Source organism: Lolium rigidum, chromosome 5 (genome assembly GCF_022539505.1).
Source record: "Lolium rigidum isolate FL_2022 chromosome 5, APGP_CSIRO_Lrig_0.1, whole genome shotgun sequence".
NCBI classification, from domain to species: Eukaryota; Viridiplantae; Streptophyta; class Magnoliopsida; order Poales; family Poaceae; genus Lolium; species Lolium rigidum.
Genome location: NC_061512.1, coordinates 124,652,806 through 124,667,165, shown reverse-complemented (window position 1 = coordinate 124,667,165; position 14,360 = coordinate 124,652,806).

The window sequence follows — 14,360 nt, the reverse complement described above, 5'->3', positions numbered from 1 at the left end:
CGCCAATATTTTTTATCTCACCTCCGAGATGGCTATGATGCTCGATCGACTGATTGATAGATCCGATTGATAAATCCGATTTGATCAAATGACCGATCATATTTGCTTGTGTTGGGCGGGTGTCGATTGATCTGATTCACATGTTGAACAACTATCGGACTAACACATGGTATTTTTTGGATTGTAAATTGTAAAAGAATGTCCGCCTTACACCACCTTTTATTTGTGTGAAACATGGCACAACTACGTAATATACCACTCGCCCCTTATGAATGCACAAACATATACCCTATCTCTATGAGCACCTCCAATCCGAGATGCTGAGTTTGAGAAACTAATTTGGCAAGTTTTAAGATTGGTGAAGTCAGCATAGATATATCGATATCAACAGAAACATCGTCTCCTACTAAAAACTAATCCACCAAATTTTGAATGAAACACCAAGGAGTAAAACATGAGGTTTGATCCCTATTGTGCTCCAGGTGCGCATCTTCTAACCATCAAAACACATGTTGATTCTCTTTTCACTTACCTCCTAAAAGCTGCTTGTATGGAGTTTTGTTTTTGAAGAATTGTTAGTTGCCTACGTGCTGGGATTTGCATGAGCTACAATTTTTGATGTAAAAAGCATGCACATACAAAAATTAGGAAAGGAAGAATGCATGCACGTACGTACAAGCATATACGTTTCCAGATCAGGCCAGCTGTGTATGTTTGTGAAAGAAAATAAAGTTAGGAAAACTGAAATACCATCACAGGAGGAGCTGACCTAATCGATCGATCTCTTTTCTGTTGAGAACTCTGAAGGTTGCTTTCCTGAATCACCTAAAGGTGATCCACAAGGAGGAATCAACGAGTTCGATAAAGATTATATTGAAGTATAAAAGTGACATATTTTTTTCTGAATTTGAAGGCATGTGCATCCACTTGTCTCTAACCACTTGTTTTGTCAAATATTACTTGCATATGCAATTTTGCCTCTAACTCCATACTATATAGTGTAACCTTTGTTTATTATCTATTATTGTTGGGTCGTGGATAAAATGAGCAACATAGATAGCCAATGATCTTTACTCAAAGGTTTCTTATGTTTAGTTATGCCATAGCTGCTAATTCAATAGGACATTGACTCATCTGAATCAATAAGATCCTTATGTTAGGCAACTACAATGACGACTTTAATCTTAAAAAATAGATCCTCATTTCAAATTTGTATTGTAATCAATAATGTTCGTACTATCATGCAGTAAGTTACTAAGTTCCTGTTCAAAATTGGTCGAAAACTGAAGTACTAAGTTCCTTGCAGGTGCGTCGTCCACCAATTCCACCGATTCTCTTCGGCATATTCGTTGAGGTGATTGCTTTCCCCTCTTCTGATTATGTTCTCAAGTTTATCTTTGTCAAATGGCATTTTGTAAGGCATCACCAATCTTTCCAATAATTGACACAGCTTACCATACCACATGACTTCTCGTGGCACATTCTTCATGCTTCATGTGTTGATCAATCTTGAATCTATTCTTCACTCTTTGTATTGGTCAACCTTGTATCTTCTCATGCTCTATCATACTATCTTGAGGTGTATAAAGAATTCTTCATTTGTTTGCATGCTCTAAATCTTAGTCAACCATAGCTCAACTCATGAGACTATCATGTCACCGACTTAGAGCCATAACTTGAATTCTTCACTTGGAATCAAGCACTCAAGATCTTGATCATTCATTGCTTATCACATAAGCTAGAGCATGACTAATATTGAGCTCCACATAAGAACTCCTTCTTCATTTCTTCTTCTTGATCATATCACATATATATCTTCAAATCGATGATCTTGATGCCAATACATAAGGTATATCTTTATCTTCATGGCATCCATACTTGAATCCAACACATGGAATACAAGTAGTACCTATGGAATATTCCTCCATATAAACTCAATAAAAATATTAGTCCATAGGGGTTGTCACTAATTACCAAAACCACACATAGGGGCACTATACTCTTACATTATTGATGATGTAATTGGCTTCATACCATCAAATGATGAAGAGAAATGCCCTGGTTTTCTGCCAAAGTATGATGATGATGGGTTTGAACCTTTGTCAATGATCCCACCTAAAGGCAGAAAGAGCAGAGCAAAGAAAAGGTCATTAAAGATCTAGTATGATGACAAAAGGCTTCAAGCACATGAGCAACTTGAAGAACACATGTGCTTTACAGATGTTGAGCAGTTTAGAGATGCATTGATTAATTTGCATATAACACAAAGTAGGAATTTCCACTATCACAGAAACTCCAATGTTAGAATTATTGTGGACTACCTAAAGAGAGAAGACACACGGTGACATCACTGCATCAGAGATAAAAGGAGAGAAGACATTTGTCATTAGGAAGATTAACCTTGTGCACACATGTGGGACTAGCACTAACAGTACAAGGGTCGGTGCAAGATGGCTAGATAAAAAGTATGAGGGTCTCTTCAGATCAGATCCTAATACATGCATCCAGACATTGATTGACTGTGCTAAGCTTCACCATGGTGTTGATCTGCCTAGGATGATGGCATACATGGCTAAAAATCATGCTCTTGAAGTTGTTTTAGGTGACCACAGAGAGCAGTACTTCAGACTTAGAGATTGGGCACATACAGTGATTGATACAAGCCCTGGCAGTAGGGTTATTGTCCAAAGTCACTCCTCCTCCTTCTGAAGAGAACCCCCACCCAGGCCCTACTTTTCGTGGTGTATTCTTGTGTATTAATGGAGCCAGAGAGGGATTTCTAAAAGGCTGCAGGCTATTCATAGGTAATCACTACAATTTGTTTGAGTGTCTAAATTGTGTGTCAGCATTACAATAAGTTTCAGTTTCTAAACATAGCTTTGCAATGCAGGTTTGGATGGATGCTTCATCAAACTATGCACTGGAGCTCAAATTTTGGCAGCAACAGGCAGAGATGGGAATAACAACACGTTCCCTATTGCCTTTGCAGTAGTTTCAAAAGGATAGATCAAATTGGTGCTGGTTTTTGACTCTGCTCAAGTATGCTTTAGGTGGAGACCAAGGGGACTTTAGGAATTACACAATTATGTCTGACATACAGAAGGTGTATACCTAACTCCTGTCTATTACATATTACCTAACTATCCTATGTTAAATGGAAATGTCTTAGAGTTTACGACATCGTCGACACAAATGCTATCCTATGTTAAATGGAAATATCTTAGAGTTTACGACACCGTCAACACAAATGCTAACCTAAGATAAATGGTAATGTCTTAGAGTTTACGACATCGTCGACACAAATGGTATCCTATGTTAAATGGTAATGTCTTAGAGTTTACGACATCGTCGACAGAAATGGTACCCTAAGCTAAATGCTAATGTCTTACAGTTTATGACATCGTCGACACAAATGCTATCCTAAGTGACATTTTTTTTCTGAATTTGAAGTCATGTGCATCCACTTGTCTCCAACCACTTGTTTTGTCAAATATTACTTGCATATGCAATTTTGCCTCTAACTCCATACTATATAGTGTAAACTTTGTTTATTATCTATTATTGTTGGGTCGTGGATAAAATGAGCAACATAGATAGCCAATGATCTTTACTAAAATTTTTCTTATAAATTATATATGCCATAGCTGCTAATTCAATAGGACAATGACTCATCTGAATCAATAAGATCCTTATGTTAGACAACTACAATGACGATTTTACTCTTAAAAAATAGATCCTCATTTCAAATTTGTATTGTAATCAATAATGTTCGTACTATCGTGCAGTAAGTTACTCCCTCCGGATGGTTTTAATTGACGCAGGCCTTAGTTCACATGTGGGTGCAGCTAGTTCATGCTTGCGTCGATTAAAACAGACCTGAGGTAGTACTAAGTTCCTGTTCAAAATTGGTCGAAAACTGAAGTACTAAGTTACTTGCAGGTGCGTCGTCCACCAATTCCACCGACTCTATTCGGCATATTCGTTGAGGTGATTGCTTCCCCCTCTTCGGATTACGTTCTCAATTTTATCTTTGTCAAATGTCATTTTGTAAGACATCACCAATCTTTCCAATACCTCATATACATAACACCACGATCAATACTGGGGGGAGGGGGGCGGTGGCCCCCTCCCAAAGGGCCGCTTGCAATAGCTTCTACGTAACCGCAAACATTCCTTCTGAATGTTAGCAATCTTGCAAACAGGTGATTCAATTACAGAATTCTGAATCGTTAACAATCTTGCAAACATGTGTGCAGGTCATGCCGGTTAGAAGCAAGCTGCTGAATGCTGCGAAGGAGATGCACGTGCAACTGGCTCCTTACTCCTTCAAGTCCTATGATCTTGCTCTAGATCACTAGTACCAGAACTAGAATGATGGGGCCTACGGCTGTCTTGTGTCTCGACTCGTTAGAATTATTAATCGTGTGTTAAGCTGTTGATGTCAGTTGTAAGAATCTCTTTAGGGAACTATCACGATTGGAACCGGACAACTGACAATTTGGCATGCATGCGAAGGGTTCAACTAGTACTGTATTTCACACCAAAGTTTCTGCACGGCTCAGCAAATATATCTTGGTCCATTCAAATCCAAGTGCCACTCTTACAAAAAAAAAATTCTTCCATTATGTTGTTTCTGCTGTGAACATGCCATGACCCCTAAAATCAACAACAGCAACTCGACGATTCGGTCGTGCTCTACAAACGTGCCAGACAAAGGGAAGCTAGCTACAATAGGGATGACTAATTACCTGCTGGATCCCCGAGATCATCTTCTTGCGATCGGACAGCCAGGGATGAAAACATCGACGATGCCGGATTACCTATTCTAAAGATGCATAGAGATCTGACCGGTAAAGTAAAAAAAAACAGATCTAAAGATCAACTCGTAAAAAACAGATCTAAAGATCTAAAAAAACAGAGATTGGCCAAAGTAAAAAAAAAAAGATCTAAAGATGCATAGAGATCTGATCGGTAGGTTTCTATTCTTACAGATCAACTCGTCCAATAAAAAATGATAGCAAAGATCCTACACACGTCATAAGAAATCATGCATCATACATACCTGTTGTACTGCTAGGTCGATGGAGGGTAAAGAGTGGTCGGTCATTAGGCATGTGTAGACTAATAATTGTTGATCAAAAAGACGAATAAAGATGTTTTCTGCATCGTTGATATCTACTTAGCAGGAAATGTGGCTATAAAATATACTGTTTTCCATCATAATTTGGATGTCCACAAAACAATAATTTGTTTCTCGATTAATTTTGACACATTATGTTCAACCGTCTAAGAAAAATAAAGATGATGCCCTTGCAAATCGTACTAGTTTAAAATAGAAAAGGCTATACAACCAACACTCGCTCCTAACCCAGACATGTATAACATTTATGTGATCTATTTTCTTTTGAAAACATGGGGGAGGGGGAATGCCCCCTCCCAGCGAAAGCGCTCATCTGTCATGGACATTACAAGGATATGGAAATTAGCAACAACAATTGAAACCTTATATTATCCAGTATGATGATAAGCCTTACCGTTTCCGTTTCCAGAACATCGAATGAGGGAGCAGCTGCAATCTTGTGATCCATAAAGATCACATGGTTGCGTGAACTTGACAACTTCACTCAACTGCTCAGATGAACTGCATAACCTAGCATCATCTCTAGCATCATCTCATGTAGGTATGCAATCAACTCCCTATTTCAGTTATTTTTAATTATCAAACCAAGTGAAAATACACCATTGCCACTAATAAACTTAGTATAGCGGTGCTATGCAAAATTTTGGAGTAGAAAGGAAGACGAAATCACACAAATGTGAACATGTTTCCATGTATAGTTGCACTATCTTCAGATCGGTATCAAATAAGACGAGACAAAATGATTTTTTTTTCCGATAAGAGAATATATTATATTGGAAAGATACAAATTACACTCAACCTTTGCAATAACAGAATAATCTAATGGCACCACGGATGCATATAGCCTCAAAAAAGAAGAAATTAAAAAAAGTCTCACTACACAGTGATATTCCTCGTAGCAGCAATTAAACCACCACTAAGACAACACCCGAAGTTTAAATTCTCCAAAAGCGATATCTCCAAGAAAGAAACAGTGAACATGCACCTTAGCTTTTCACCTGGAGACAGCCCCCGCACTCAAAATGATGCTTTCAACAAGGCCATTGCCAAGCACAACCAATTAAAGGTCAGATCTTAGATTTTCACCCTGAAAGGTCAGATTATGAACTTCTCCTATGCTGTCACTCCCACTTACATACCGCGGCTACGAGTCCTGAATCACTAAGGAAATTCCTCATCGCCGTAAAGACCCAAACCACCATTACTAGTCCTCATCTCTCGGCTTCCATGACACATTCTCCTTCTCTGACTTCACCATGGAGCGAAACATGTCCCAAGATGGAAACAAATAGAAGAGCTTCGCGCCGCTCCCTCCCGACCAACCAGTTGGAAAAAACATGGGTGCACACAATCGAATCCCATCCAATCCGGCCATTTCCAGGCATGATGCGTCCAATGAAGTTCGCCGGCTGTCGAGGGTACTCCTCGGCAGTGCCCTCCGATTGGGGCTTAGGGTTGATGGAATCCTGTAGGCTGACACGAGACATCGGTTAACAGACAAGCGGGGAGAGCGATTTACCCAGGTTCGGGGCCCTCGATGAGGTAAAACCCTTACGTCATGCCTGTCTGATCTTGATTATGAAAATGTCGGGTTACGATGGGGTGCCGAAGGTTTCGGCTGTGATATTGTCGAGAGGCTAAGTACTATAAGGACCTAGCTCTGGACTTATGCTGGCTAAAGTTGCTAAGATTGATTGTGTCCCTCGGCAGCCCCTCTCATGGCCCTTATATAGGGGGCTAGGTCTCAAGAGATCTGTCCGGGTACGACTAGGTTACAGAAGACCCTAGCTCTAAACTTTCCTTGTTCGATACCTCTTCGTCTTGTTCTTCAAGGAATCTTCTTCGGCACCGACGTAGTGGCCCACCTTGCCATCGGGTGTCTTCATGGGCCTCTAGTTGGGCAGTACATGATAGGGCAATAACAGTTACCCGAAGGGTAATGCCCACGTCAGTAGCACCCGAGTGTCTAGCCGAAGATACTTCGGGTAGAGACTAAAGCATGCCTCCACTAAATGTTCTTCTCTCTTGATAAATCTTGTCCACCTTGTAACAACATCATCTTCTTCTATCGGGTGCGCGTCCAGCGCTCCCGATGGGAGTAGCCCCCGAGTCTAGGTACGGATGCTTGCAATCCGTGCGTAGACTCAAGTTGTGCCACTCGAATGTTTCCTTCTACCGAAGTTTTCGACAGGTCTTCGTAGGTCAACCGATACATTTGTATCGGAGCTTCAATTTTCCAAGTAAGGTTTTAATGCGTAAAGGATATTGAGCAACGTGCCCAGCTTTGCTGGTTAACTGCCGATGGCAAAACAACGTTACCCTACACAGAATCAAGTCCCCGGGCATGATCCTGGAGTGCAAAAAAGATTGTCGGGTGCACGTCCAGCGCTCCCGATGGGAGTAGCCCCCGAGTCTGGGCACGGGCGCTTGTGGCCGGGTGCAGAATCGAGCTGAACATTCCGTCCTTTTCTTCAGACATTTCTTCACGCTCTTCTTTGTAGGAAAGTCTTCGAGTCCAAGTTTATCGGGTGTGCGTTCAGCGCTCCCGATGGGAGTAGCCCCCGAGTCTAGGTACGGATGCTTGCAATCCGTGCGTAGACTTAAGTTGACCACCCAATGGTTTTGGTTTTTCTTCGGATACCTCAAGCGAGCTCCACGACTTCACTGACGTAATTACTGTTGCAATTCTGACTGACATGACACGACCTGTTGGGCCCATCCTACTTCTGCGCGGTTCTGTTTTAAGAAATGACCGCTACTTGCGTGCAGTTACCAAGGTGTCTCCTCGATTTCCGCGATCAATGATGAAAAGAGGTCCCCTTAATAAATTGGAAACAACGACACGTGCTCGCTCAATCCTCGGGTTTCCTTGTACTTTATAATCTTTCGGGGAAAACTCTCCCCTTGCCACACTCCATCCTTGCGTCCTTTTCTTCTTCATTCATCTTCTTCACCCATAACCACTGCGCCGCCGCCATCGTTTCCAGATCTTCCTCAGATCCCAAAATGGTGAAGAAGAAGAACTCCACTCTCGCCACCAGTGCTGCGAGCAGCGGCGGCGCCGCCAAGACTTCTCCAAATCCGTTGAAGAGAGGCGCTCCAAATGCTCCTCCTCCAGCTCCGGCACCGCCAGTGCCATCGAGCTCCACGGCTGGGCCCAACCCCGGTGATTGACCGGTGTCTACTACTACAAAGCGTGACGAGAAGAAGGCTCGGAGCCTTGGATTAATTTCTTCTGACGAGGGGAATGTTATTCTCCCAGGTGCGATTTCACGGCCCAATCCCCCCGCCGGTTTTACCGTGATGTTCTTATCTTTCTTATATCGAGGTCTTTCGCTCCCTGCTCACAAATTCCTTCATCACCTCCTGCGAGTGTATGAGATTCAACTGTGATAGTTGACTCCCAATTCAATCCTTCATCTTGCTTTTTTTTTATCACCCTCTGTGAAGCGTTTTTGGGCATTGAGCCCCACTTTGGTTTGTGGAAGAAGATTTTCTTCGTGAAAAGATACAACAACAGTGGTGGATCTTTCGTCATTGGCGGAGTTGTGTTTGTTGCTCGCAAAGAAGTTAACTACTTCAACTTTCCGATGAAAGAGTCTGTGCAAGGGTGGAGGCTGAAGTGGTTTTATATTAGAGACTCATCAGCAGTCGAGTCCCAGCTCCCTCAATTCTCAGATGTTCTTGAAGCCAAGCCTAAGAAGTGTTGGAAAAATATCCTTTCTCCCGATGAAAAACCAACAGTCGACAAGTTGTTTGACATATTTCTTCGGATCAAGGAAGCCGATGGCCAGACCATGATAGGTACGGAGGTAGCCGCTGTATTCTTGAAACGTCGAGTCCAGCCGATCATGCGTAGGGCCCATCCGATGTGGGTGTATTCGGGTCCCAAGGACGAGACTAGAGTAAATATCGCTGAACTATCCGAAAAGGAACTGCTTGAAGAAATCCGGCGCCTCACTCTCTTCAGCCATGAAGATTCAATCCCACTGATATCTTCCCATCCACCATTCGATGCTGATCATCTACCAACCGAGGTAATTTTTTTCCCTTCATACTCTCATTGTGTTGTTCCTCTTGATCAATGTGACTGCCATTGTCCTTACTTGTTTACTTCGACAGATCCTCATAGCTCCCGAACATTTGCAAGACCTGTCGAACGATACTTCCGAGAAAAGGGACTCCTCAGCCCCCGTAGGATCCCATACTGAAGGAAACGCAAGCCCAAAAGATGAACGTGATGACCCAATGAATCCTGAAGCCATCTTTATAATTCCACAATCTCCAGCCGATGATATTAGCGACACAGTGGGGTCAATGCATGACAACGACGCTGATCGTGCTGCCTTTGTTGATGCAGCTATGGAAGAGGCCGAGGCGCTGCCTTTGAAGAGACCATCCGGCGGCTTTGCCGACGAAGATGATCTTTTCGATCTGAAAGTCCTTGCTTCTTTTTCCCAGAGTTGTGTTCTGTCTTTGCCATCCGCATCCTCTTTTGACTTTGCCAATTTTTCGCTTTTGTAGTGACGAAGGTTTCATCGAACCTCCGTCCAAGAAGGCCAAATCTTGCACCGTTCTGCCGAATCCCGCAGCTTCCGAGGCTTCGGCCCCTGCTGCATCCCCTACGGCCCAGATGTCGACTGCTTCTTCCCTTTCCAAGGGGAAGGATACTCCTTCAACTGCCGCAGCCGCAACTCCTCCTCCAGGGGAACCTGTAAGCCTTTTCTGCTCTAATGCAACATATCCCGAGTGGACCTTGATCAGATTACTAGTTCTTCGTCTGATAACCGTTTTTCCTTATTTTTTAAGGATTTGCGAGCTGTCATATCTTCTCTAGAAACTTTCGCCTGCCAATATACTTCTCTGGAAGTTGACAAGCCCCAACTGCAAAAGGAGGTCAAGTCTTCTTCCTCGAAGTTAGAGGGCGCAATAAAAATGGCTGCCGAGGCTCGCCAGGAGGTTGACTCCTTGAAGGAGGAACTCGAGGGGCTGAAGAAGAGGTTGAAGGATGAAGAGGCATCTAGGCTAGCTGCTGAAGCTCGGGTGATTGAGAGGGATGATCTTCTTCGCCAGTCTTCCTTGTCCTTGCTCAGTAATCCCCTTTTTGTTTTTTCATTGATTATTGCTTTGCAAATTCAATCCCTTAGTTAACAAGCTCCTCTTATTTCGTTCTTCACAGAGGTTGCTGACATCCCTGTCGAGGCTCTGGACAAGCTCCCGAGCAATTCTCCGGTAAATACTCTGTCGATGATCCTCGCGTCTCACCGGCTCGTTCAGGACCTCCTTCAGAAGGGTAAGGGAGCCATGACAAGGATGCACTCGATGATCTTCCCCAAGATCAATCAAAACAAGACCTTAGGGGAGCTGATCGACGCTTTTGCCATCAACACAAGGGAGGTTATCGAGGTATTCAAACGTACTTCGCATACCTATGGCGCCCTCCTAGCCTTCCAACTTATGATGGGTCATGGCTTCAAAGCCAATATTGAAGAGTTGTCAAAAGAGCTGCCGAAAGAGCAAGATGAGCAATTTGTTGACTTGGGTACTTTTAAGTGTGCTCGCCAGCTCCTTGAGCTGGTCTCGTCAAAGAAATCATCCGTTGGTCCAAGCTTGTCAAACCAGACCCAAGCCCCCTGATTTTATTCTTGTAATTTTGCTTGGTTAAAACAATGTCCTGTCATAAGACTTCTGTGGTTGTAACGAATTCCATGCTGGTAATGTTGCCAGTGTACTCTTGTACTTTTATTTGCACGCTCCCGATGGGAGTAATTTCCAGTGTTGAATCCATATAATCCATCATGTCCTTTAATAATGTTTTGCAGGTTTACCCTGTGCCTTCATTTACCGATGATTCTTCGGGTGCTTGTTCTGAGAGTGATCGACTCCAGCGCATGAAGGATCGAATCGCTCAGATGGAAAAGGATATGCGCAGTACTTACGCCTTGGCTGCTATTATCAGAAAGAAGAACGAGCTTGCGGTTGACGCAGAGCGCTATGCTCTTACTGAGTTGCATAGAGCCACAGAGAGTTTAAACTGTAAGCGCCCTTGTCCTCTTGCTCCTTGTTTTTCCATGAAATGCATCTTCTTATCTTCACCCGTTCCTTTTTCTAGTCATAGCTCTGAACCCAGCCGAGGAGAACAAGCGGATTCACGAGCGTGTAAATGCATTGACTCAACTATCATCATTAGATGAAGTTTTCTGGAAAGAACACTCGAAGGCTGGCACTGTCGCGAAGTTCCAAGACCGGGTCCAGCAAGTCCACCGTTTCTTCGACAAGTGGTATAAAGGGCTGAGAGTAATCTGGAAGACGATGTTCCCTTTGAACGCAGTCCCTCCCACGCTGTTGACTTTAATGTCAGAATTTAGTAACGCCAAGAAGATCCGAAGCTTGGTTCGAGCACAACTTCTCGCAGGAGCTAGAGCTGCACTTGCACTTGCCCTCGTCCTTGTATGTCATCCTTCAGCAGATCTGGTGGCAGTTGCCAATGCGGTAGGAGATTTGGAGCCGCTTTACCCGAAGGTGGACCTTCCCGCCGCCATTATTATTGAGAGGCTTGAAGGAACCTCGATGGCATCCAAAGAAAAAGAGACTCCATAGGAGTAATTCAAAGTCATGTCCCTATTGTAAATAGAAGACTTGGTTACTTGCTACATCCGAGTGTTCGGATGATTATGGTTAAACTATTTTTATCGGTAGGTGCATATATATGTACCTTTACCATGTTAATGCCATTGGCAAATTTTGAAGGAGCAAATCTTAATTACTCGTTTTTGCATATGTATGTTTGTCGGTAGCAAATTATTTGAGTGATTAGCTCGTGTTGCGGGTCTTGCTAAACCTTTTGTATGTGCAACTTTGCTTTCAACCGATGCATCTATTGACAGTAGCTCCCGAATATATCGGTGGCACTAGTTCTGCCGATGACTCTGTCGCTCTTTGATACTTCTATAATTAAAGTACCGAGCGTGGGTCATTATTATACGTGTTTCATGATCCTTGCTATATGCGGTACTCTTTGAGGCATCTATAGCAAAGGAAAAGAGCAAGGTCCCCGTTGATTTTGCATCATAGCACTCGTAATTTCAGAGGCTTTTTTTGAGTGCAATCTCTGTGCGTATTTTTCATCGCACCGATGTTCGCCGAAATATGCGAACAAAGTTCATGACGATGTAGTTTGGGTGTCCCAAATTACTGCAATTCTTCAAAGAAAACAAAAACTTGAGTTTTCATTAATAAAGTAAGCAAAAAACTAAGGGGCGAAAAAGAGCCCTGCTGAAAAGAGAAAAACTAAATGCTATCATTCCTTTTAAGCAAGAGGAGGGTTCTTCTTATCTTCGAGCTTGTCCATCGCGCCAACGGTTTTGGAAGCTTCACCAGTTTCATCAGGAGTCCTGGCGGTGATTGCCAGGGTTTTGTTTTCTTCTATGACCGCCGTGCCATCAGCTGCCGAGGTTTTCACTGTTGGAGCTTCCAAAGCAAGGTCGGCTGGCTTCTTCTTCATCTTCCTGACGCGTTCATCTTCCTTATTATCGGGTGCTGACGATTTTGAAGGGAGATCGACAGTGTCCTGTCTTAGCCCAAACTTTGTAGCAATCGTCTGAAACTCGCGATCACAATTATCCGAGCGCGAGAAACTTCCATAGACTGTGATGTTTGTTCCATTGTTCCCAGGCATTTTCAGCTTGAGGTATGCGTAATGTGGCACAGCCATGAACTTGGCATAAGCTGATCTTCCGAGTATAGTGTGGTACTGCGATTCCCAGTTCACTACTTCAAACTCGATCTTTTCCTTCCTGAAGTTGTCGGGTTTGCCAAAGACAACGTTCAAGTAAACCTTGCCAAGAGAGTACGCCGGTAACGTGGGGAGAATCCCATGGAAACAGGTGTCTGTTTCTTCTAGCATCCTCATTGTGATTCCCATACTCTTGATCGTGTCGAGGAATATCAGGTTCAATCCGCTTCCACCGTCCATGAAAACTTTGCTCATCTTGAACCCTCCGATTTGCGCCTCAACTACTAAGGCAGCGTGCCCCAGTTTTGGAATTGTCATCGGATGATCCGCTCTACTGAACATAATGCTCTGAGATGACCATTCGATATATTCGGGAATGTTGGCCATAATGCTTTCTGCCAAATTGATCTCTTGGGTAAGCTTCTTCATCTCCCTTCTCGAAACACCAGTCCTGTGAATCATACTCATTTTCCCACGTGGTGGCGGAAAGGACTCGTTGGTGTTGTGAGGATGAACTTGCTGGACCTGGTGCTGAGGTGGAGGTGGCGGTGGAATTGGTTGCTGCTGCTGCTGGATGAGCTTCTGCATCTCGATGAACTGTCGACAATCTCTGAGCAGGTGACTCGACTTTTTCTTGTTGTCTTTAGAATCGATGTACGCATGCAAGTAGCAAGGAGTGTTTATCTGCTTGGCGAAGGGTAACTCGAGGGTCCTCTGAGGCCGTGGTTTGTAGTTGCCACGGTTCCCAGAGTTACTTCGGTTACCGTCCTGACGATCGTCTCGCCTGTCATCGTACCAATCGTCCCGCCGATCGGAATATCCTGCGGCTACCAGGTTGATGTCGTCGTAACTGCGGTCTTTTATTTTCCTGCGGCGATCCCTTCGACCACCCGAATCGTGCCTCGGCTGATCGTCGTCTTCGTCGTCACTGCGTTGTCGCGGCCTTCGTACGTTGTCTTCACCATCAGCCCAGCTGTTGGCAATTTCCATTAACTTGGTTATGGTATTCGGCTTCTTGCGCCCAAGTTCCTCTATGTAGGTTTTGATGACGCGTAAAGCACACGCCCGTTGGGAACCCCAAGTGGAAGGTGTGATGCGTACAGCAGCAAGTTTCCCTCAGTAAGAAACCAAGGTCTATCGAACCAGTAGGAGTCAAGAAGCACGTTGAAGGTTGATGGCGGAGGAGTGTAGTGCGGCGCAACACCAGGGATTCCGGCGCCAACGTGGAACCTGCACAACACAATCACAGAACTTTGCCCCAACGTAACTGCGAGGTTGTCAATCTCACCGGCTTGCTGTAAACAAAGGATTAGATGTATAGTGTGGATGATGATGGTTGTTTGCGAAGAACAAGTAAAGAACAATTGCAGCGGTTTGTATTTCGGATGTAAAGAATAGGACCGGGGTCCACGAGTTCACTAGCGGTGTCTCTCCCATAAGATAGCAGATGTTGGGTGAACAAATTACAGTTGGGTAATTGACAAA